The sequence below is a fragment of the Teleopsis dalmanni genome, chromosome 1 (assembly GCF_002237135.1).
Source record: "Teleopsis dalmanni isolate 2A chromosome 1, ASM223713v2, whole genome shotgun sequence".
In the NCBI taxonomy this organism is placed as follows: domain Eukaryota; kingdom Metazoa; phylum Arthropoda; class Insecta; order Diptera; family Diopsidae; genus Teleopsis; species Teleopsis dalmanni.
Genome location: NC_051846.1, coordinates 156,789,673 through 156,798,259, shown reverse-complemented (window position 1 = coordinate 156,798,259; position 8,587 = coordinate 156,789,673). Strand labels below are relative to the sequence as shown.

Below are 8,587 nucleotides of genomic sequence, written 5' to 3'. Positions count from 1 at the left end.
GGATTTATTATTTTATATTATAAGTTTAAAATAATATAAAAAAAACTGCACTTCACATAGTAAAATATTTAATTATTTTATATTCAAAGTTATTATTATTGTGTTATATTTTAGACCAATTTAGCACAGTATAACACAATAAAAACTGTACTCTAAATCTTTGTAAGCGCTATAGAAAGGCATGTCGTCACTCTCTATCGGGTTAAGTTTTAAAAAATTATTAGTTTAAATAACTAATAATTGAGTTTGTATTTATATAATATATTACACAAATATAAACTATTTATTATATATTATTTATATATATAAATATATATGTATAAATACATATCATATCTCTAATTTTATATAAAAAATATAACCACTATATACAAAAATAATATTTTCTAAAAAATTTAAAAAATATTTGAAAAAAATTATTTATTTTTAATGAAAAATAAAAACGCAAAATACATAACTTCTAAAAAAATTGTTTTTATTAAATAAAAAAGCTGTGCAAATAATAAGTATTGTCGTAATTTATTTTTAATAAAATAATTTAAAATTTTTAAAAAAATATTTAGAAATGAAAAAATATGATTTAAAAAAATATTTTACTTAAAATATTATGAAAAAAAGTCTAAAAATATCATGAAATAAACTAAAATATTGTAAAACAATACATTAAATATAAACAATATTTGGTATCTTTTAAAAAAACTATTTATTTTAATATAAAATATATGTATATATATATATTATTTAAAATATAACAATATTTAGTGAAATATTACAAATCGTGTATTCAAAATATCATACTGCAGTATGACTTAGTTTATTTTATATTAATTAAGTAGGAAACACTATCACTTCAGCTTGATTAATTTGAAATTTGCAGTCTGGATAAACTATATCCAAAATATAGAATTCAAAATTTTATAATTTATACTATAATCTAATAAAGTCGGTTTTGTTTTGTTTTTAAATTTTTTTTTTAGAAATATTAACTTTTTTTCGAGTGTTAATTTTTTGTATATTTCTATACGTATTGAAAATTATTGTAATATGATATATAATGAATTTGAATTTTAAAATTTTATGTAAATTACTATTTTTTAAGTAAATATAATTATTTAAAAAAATATTTATTTTTCAATAAATATTTTCTTATTTATTATATAATTTTTAATAGATAATTAATTTTCTCCTATATATATATATTAAATTATAATATTCATATATATAAGTTATTTATATATTATTATAAATATCATAATTCCTAATATATAATTTAATTATTATAATAAATAACAATTTAATAAAAATTATAAATAAATTTAATTAATTATTAACTAATATTGATTTTATCTTATCAAACTAAGCTAATTAAAAAGTCTACTTTCAAGTTAACATTCACTTTACTGTCTTTTCTTCATCAATCACTAGTTGTTAATATTTTTTTTACAGATATTTTCAAATATGTATCTAACATCATTAGATCATCGGTCTATAAAGATATCAACAATACACATAACATATAATAAAAGCCTTATTATCAATAAATTAGCATTACAATTAACGACGCAGTAATGTATTCTATCTACCTGAACCATTTAGTGTTGCATGTTTACAGTCTTCAGAGTAGTAAAAATGTTCATCTATGCGCAAATAGACAAGCGTGTTTGAACTATTATTGACTATTAAAGCAGACCGCAGACACAATAGCGGGCGACAACGGCGACGAATCGATAACAGAATCCGTCCGTCATTGTTGTCATTGGCGTTTGCGTTTGCGTCGTGCATAATTCTGAACTTGGTTTCTATGTTAATAATTTCTAAGACGCAATCTTTGATTTACGTATGAGTGATGCAATTACAGAAATGTGCAAATTTCAATTTACTACTTAACAGCTAATCGCATTACTTGTGAATGAAATTAAAAAGCGATTTATTATATCAATTAATTTGCAACGTAAATTATTTACTTTTGTTTTTTCTCTTTTTTTTTTTTGTACACTTTTTGTATTCAAAACGTTTTTCCTACCGGAATCCTGCAAAATAACACACACGTACATTTGAAATTGTTACTGTATTTGAATTTCGTTTCTTTTGGTTGAATTTGAATACAAACACGAAGTACAATACGAACATGTGAACCATTTGTCGTAGCTTTTTATTCGTTGTACTCTCTTCGTGCTCTCGTTAATTGTTGTTAATGCCGTTGCTTGGCTTTCATGTCGTATGTTTCGTTTCATTTCGTTCCGTTACATTTATTTATTTGGTTTGTTTCTTGAGTGCTTTATACAAAAATAAATATAAAAAAATAAAACAAAATAAACACAATTCAATTCGCTTCTGTATTTTTATTATTATATTTGTTGTTATTTGATTGTTGTTGTTGTTATTCTTGTTAATGCTTTTTTTTTCAATTTTATGTTAAAGTTTTGCGTATTTAAGTCAGCATCGCTGGATTCAGACACATTTGAGCGTTCGACGTGCGAAAACGTATTTCTATTCAAATCGAATAATTCTTGTGATTTTGTTTTTTTTTGAACTTTTTCTCCTATTTACTTTAATATATTTTTAAATTTAATAAATAATAATAAACTATACTAATATGTACGAAATTTATGTGTGATTTTAAATATTACGTTTATTTTCGAATTTAAAATAATTTAATATATTTACAAGAAACAAAACTACAAAGTTAATGTTTCCGTCAAAAATTTATATAAAAAATATAAAACAACAAATATTTTATTTTGCCAAAAATAAAACAAGTAGAACTACAAAAAATAATTTTACATTAAAATAACATAAACTAAATTAATTATATAGCTTTTACTATATAAAAATAAGTTGCAAAATATTTATAATTTTTATAATTTAAAAAAAAATTTATAAAAGTTTTTTAAATAAAATCGAAAAACAGAAATTTGTGATTAAATCGAAAAAAAGTGCAAAATATTTTACATTAAAATAATATTGTGATAAAATATAAATTTTAATATTTAACGATTCTCTTAAGAAAGGTAAATAATTTGTTTATGGCTTTCATTGTTATAATTTATTTTTTATTCGCACTGTGTTTTTTTTTATTTCGTTATAGAAATTTTAAATTTCTGTTTTGTTAACGAGCTTAAATAATATTTTTATTGTTTAATTTTTTATTATTATTATTGCTTTATTTATATTTGTTTGTGTTAAAAAAATTTATTATGCTAAACTGGTGCGGTACATTTTTTTTTGAGCAAAATCATTTTTTAAAAAATGTTGCTTAAATACTTAAATATATTAAAATAATTTTTTTTTTAATTTTTTAACAAATTTTTAAATAATACTAAGGAATTTAGGGTCTTATATACATATTTTTCGAAATACATATTTTTATGTAATTTATAGAAACCGTTAATGTTATAAATACGAAATAAATATATATAATGTAGGCATATAAATACATATAAACAAAAATAAAAATAAATTTTTACTTACTTTATTTAAACTGCCTTTTTTAGGCGTAATAAAAATAAATATAATAAAAAATATTTATATAAATAAATATTTAAATGTTTTAACATTTTTATATATATTATTGGAAAAAAAATTTATTTTTAAAATTTATTTAAGAAACAGTATAAAGTTACTAAACAGAACTAGAGTCCGTTTAATTAATATAATTTTCATATATTTTTAATATAGCACATTTCATACCAACAAATGATATTGAAATAAATAAATTAATATTTGATATTTCATTCATCATCATTAATGGCGCAACAATCCTAGTTGAATCTTGGCTTTCCTTCATTTATATTAAATAATTAAGAAATCTTTACATAATAATTTATTATTATTATTGCTAATTGATCATTAAAAAGAAATAAAAAACCTATAATTTATTATTTTTATTTAAAAACAATTTATATTTTATTAAAATATTTTTCCGATATTTCGACTATCTTCAATGGTCATCTTCAGGGAAACGGTTTCCCTGATCACAAATAAAATAATAAAATATTTTGAATGAAATCTTTACTTAATAACAAAGCTATACTTTTTAAACTTAAATAAACAATAAATTCATAAATTTTTAAAATTGTTTAGTGGATATAAACTGCACGTATTTTTATATAATATATTTCATGCAAACAAATCATTTTAAGATAAATATATGATATTGTATGAGATCATATGATATATCATATATTGATCATATATCATGAATAATTAGACAAGTATTTATATAAATAAATAAAAATATTTAAAAATATTTTTATATTATTCATATGTTATGAGATATTTAAAAACCATAAGAAGACATTTGCTTTAAATATAAATAAATAATAAATTCATAATCAGAAAAATATTTTGAAAATTTTCAAAAACCTATATATTTCTCGTAGTTTCGAAAAAATTTTTTAAACCCATTCCAGAAATATATAATACATATATATATACCATATATGCATTTGACATATAATCAGGATATGCTGCTACTTCAAGAAATAGAAAGATATGTTAGATTATAGAATGATTTCTTGAAAATTTCATTATTTCAAAATCATTATAATCAAAATTTAGATTATAATGTATTATTTTCTATTTCTCCTAATATTTCATTGTAGGTTAACGCTAAGTTATAGCCTATTTATGGTATATGTGTAAATATATATATTATTATATTATGTATAAAAAACATAATTCTCTAAGATTACTACCAAGTGTTCACCACAACTTCTTAGGGGTCTTCCTTATCGTCGCCTTATTACTAGTATTCTGTTTCAAACAATCTTGTTCAAGCGATTAATACAGATTTGACTAATATACTCGTCTTTTAGATCTTATATTCTTTACAATGTCGATAACTTCTATATGAGTTCTAATATTCAAAATTTCTGGAGGAATATACAACAATTTTTCTTTGCAAATTTCTATTTACTACAAAATTTGAAATTTATTTTTTAAATTTCAATTTCTTATTATCTGAGAAATATGCTAATATCTTATTTTGTAAACAAAGTGTTTAAAATTAAATATTATTAGTCATATGCTCATACGTTCTATCTAATATCAATTTACAATACATAAACTACATTAAATTCATATATTTAGTAGTATTAAATTGTTCAAATTAAATTAATTCAAATCAATTCCAATATATGAAATTATAATACAAAAAAGTTGTCTAGACTAAAGACGAAGAAGTTGATGTTGTTTTTCTCATAATTTATTAATTTTTAATATTTTTGTTTATCAATAATTTATTCAAATGAATGCTAAATAGAGTTAATCCAATAAAAATCAAATTTAAGCGTTTATTTTTTATTTTTGAAACAGTATTCAGTTTAGAAACGTCATATAATTTCTCCAACGGTTCAACCACTATTACTGGAATTTCTCTATATTGTTATTTTAAGCATTATATTATATTGTTTTCGTACTTACCAGAGCCATCTAAAGATTTATTTCAATTTGACAGAGAAGTAACTCAAATTTACTTCTAAGTTGCCATTACATTTATACAAATATATGTTATTACTACTTCTTTGTCAATTTGTTTAAAAATACAAAATTATTAACATCTTTTTTGAGTTTCTAGGCAGAGTATAAAACGCAAATATATAAATCATTATATATTTAAAAAAGAAAACATTTTAGCAACAAACTTATACAATGGTCTATCCTCCAATATATATATATTGATTTACATTGTGTATATAGAATTAATAAAATTATTGTTACCAAAACTTCAGTATCTCAGTTTGTCATACCCGACAAATAAATGTCACCAAAGCTTCAGTAACTCAGTCTGCCATGCCCAATAAATCAAATTATGGTCACCAAAACTTCAGTATCTCAGTCTGTAATACCCGACAAATCAAATTATTGTCACCAAAACTTGGTTATCTCAGTCTATCATAGTCAACCTTATCCTGAAGTTAAATACTTAGTTTTCAGAGTTTTTCAGAGTCATTATCTTTCACATTATTCTCATAGGTTAATAACTCTCACCACATATAAACAGTAACGGACAATTATTATCAATCAGAGTCTTTTAGAATCATTATTCTCATAGGTTAGTAACTCTGATCTCAAGAAAACAGTAACTGACAATTATTATCTTTCTGCTTAGCAAATTTACACTGCGACATAGAGATCTATTTTGCTCATTTTATGGTTATAGTGAATTTCTCCGATTCTAATTTCCTCTAAAAATTATAGTATTGAAACTACACCACAAAGTTTAATTTCTTGTTATAATGAGAAATGCTCACTTTCGGTTTTAAATCAGTGCCTGACAAATTCTTAGCACGAGTTTTGAAGTCTCATTATCTTCCCTAAAAAACCTACATGTTTCATTAGAGTGATTTCCTAGTTTTGTGACTTAATAGTTCGATTACATTATTCATAAATCTGAATTTGTCTATTGTGATTAGGTAGTACACCATGGGCATGGGGCCATAACCATGTATGTGGTAATGGAACCATAACAGTGACAAAACTGCAGTTAGTAGATAACTGGAGGTTTGGACATACAAATAGTCAGAATTTCTGTAAGATTTCTTAAATTATTATCATAGCCAATTATCGTATCCAATTTCATCTTAGAGTTATAGTATATTCCCATGTTGTTTCGTGGTCTACTTCAGCTAATCCTTCACTTCAGTCCAACGTCCCACAATATAATAATATAGTATATTCCTCTTGTTTTAATAATATAATATTAGTAGGCAATTTTATCTTAAAGTTATATTACATTGCTCTTATTTTTAGTAATACATATAATTATTATTTCTCTCACGATTTAATTTATGATATTAAATCACTTTAATAAAAAGTTTAATAATTTTAAAATCTATCATTATTGTTAGTATTTAATTGTGTGAAAATTAAGAAAAATAAATAAAATAAACTATAATTGTTTAATCAATTTTTTTGTAATTTAGTCTAAATTTTTTATATGATATAATTTATCATACAATTAGATTCATATGTGGCTTACATACACTATATATATGTTACTATATATGTATATATAATAAAAACTTCTTTGTAGTTGGAATTATTATTCCGTAAATAATTTAGTTAATTAATTTTTTGTGTAAACATAATTTTTTTCTTAACTATGTATAAAAAATAAATTATTTAAAAATATATAAAACTATTTTTTAGTAGACAGTCAACATAGTAGTAAACAAAAAAAAAATAATTATGTATATTAAAACAAATAGACTTTACTTAAAATGCCGTAAAATGAAGGAAAACAGGAACTCAATTTTTCATTTTAAAATTACATTTAATTGTTTTCTGTTTATTTTAATGTTTTTCTTTAAATAACTTTAAATAAATTTTATTTACATTAATTTAACAATTTTTACATAAACCATAAAATGAATTAGCCTCATTAGGTTGCGACTTATGCGCGTTATTCTAACGTTTTTATCGCAACTTGGCAGTTTGCGATAAAAGCGTCGTCTATGCGATGAAGTTTGAATGAAATAAAAACAAAAAAAAAGTTGTTTAGAAAAATTTACTAATTAAAATGTGCATAAATCTAAAGTAATTTTATGTTAATTTCACATTAAAAATGATGTAAATTTGCAGCTCATTGAAGTCAAGAGAAGAAAAAAAATCGCAAAAAAAAAAAAATTAAAACAAATAAAAGAGCATTTACCCGTAAAATATGCAAAATTATAACAACACTAACTGGTTTTTTATTTTCTCATGTTTTCTTTACATTTTCATAATGTAAACAACTTTATTATTAAACTAAATATTTATTTATATTTTCGTATTAAAACCATATCCATATATGCATATGAATGGTTTTGCATAAAAAAGAAAATATTTTCGTTCGAGTAAACGTGATTTTATTAAGATTTATTCTACGTTGCGCCATCTCTCTGAATTCTTTATATATTGTATATATATATACAATACATACGATATATTCATTTATTGTATATTGTAAATAAGTCATTTTTTTTTGTTTTGTTTCTGAAGGTCTATCATAAAACTGTTATTTTGACCTAAATATAATATGTCCGTCTATTTCCGACAACTGTCGACAACTGACAAGTCGATAAATTAATTGATTTGGATATATTTTGTAGAAGTGATGTAAGCACCAAGGATGATTTTATTAAATTTATTATTATTTTCTTTAATAAATTTCAGGAAAATGTATGAAAAATGACAGCCAATAGGAAGTATAATGGCATTTAATAGTAATATTATAACACTTTTATATAATAACTGTTAAACATACCATAAAATTCATTATTAGAAATGATTATTTTAAATTTACATTGGCCGTGGAAACTATATAATGCTTTGAACTTTCTCCCCACAGATTATTAACAAAAATTTCACACGAAATGCGGAATAAAATTAATTAAATAATTAATAAATTAATAAATAATTTAAAAGCTATATATTAGTGCAAATAAACTGTACTTAACTATTAACAATTTTAAGCAGATACTTTCTTCTGAAAGCGTTTTTTTAATAATTATAGAGATTATTTTAACGGACTTACCATATATTGTTGTTTCAAATGAATTCACTATATACTTTCCATAGATTCTTTCTTTCAAAATGAATCAAT

General features: G+C 21.6%; 1 protein-coding gene across 1 annotated transcript in view; it reads right to left on the bottom strand.

The window, feature by feature from the left end:
- The window catches only part of LOC119666533 (serine-rich adhesin for platelets-like), a 378,359-nt gene that overhangs the window by 215,530 nt on the left and 154,242 nt on the right, over positions 1–8,587 (bottom strand). The gene's annotated exons all lie outside the window — the stretch shown is intronic.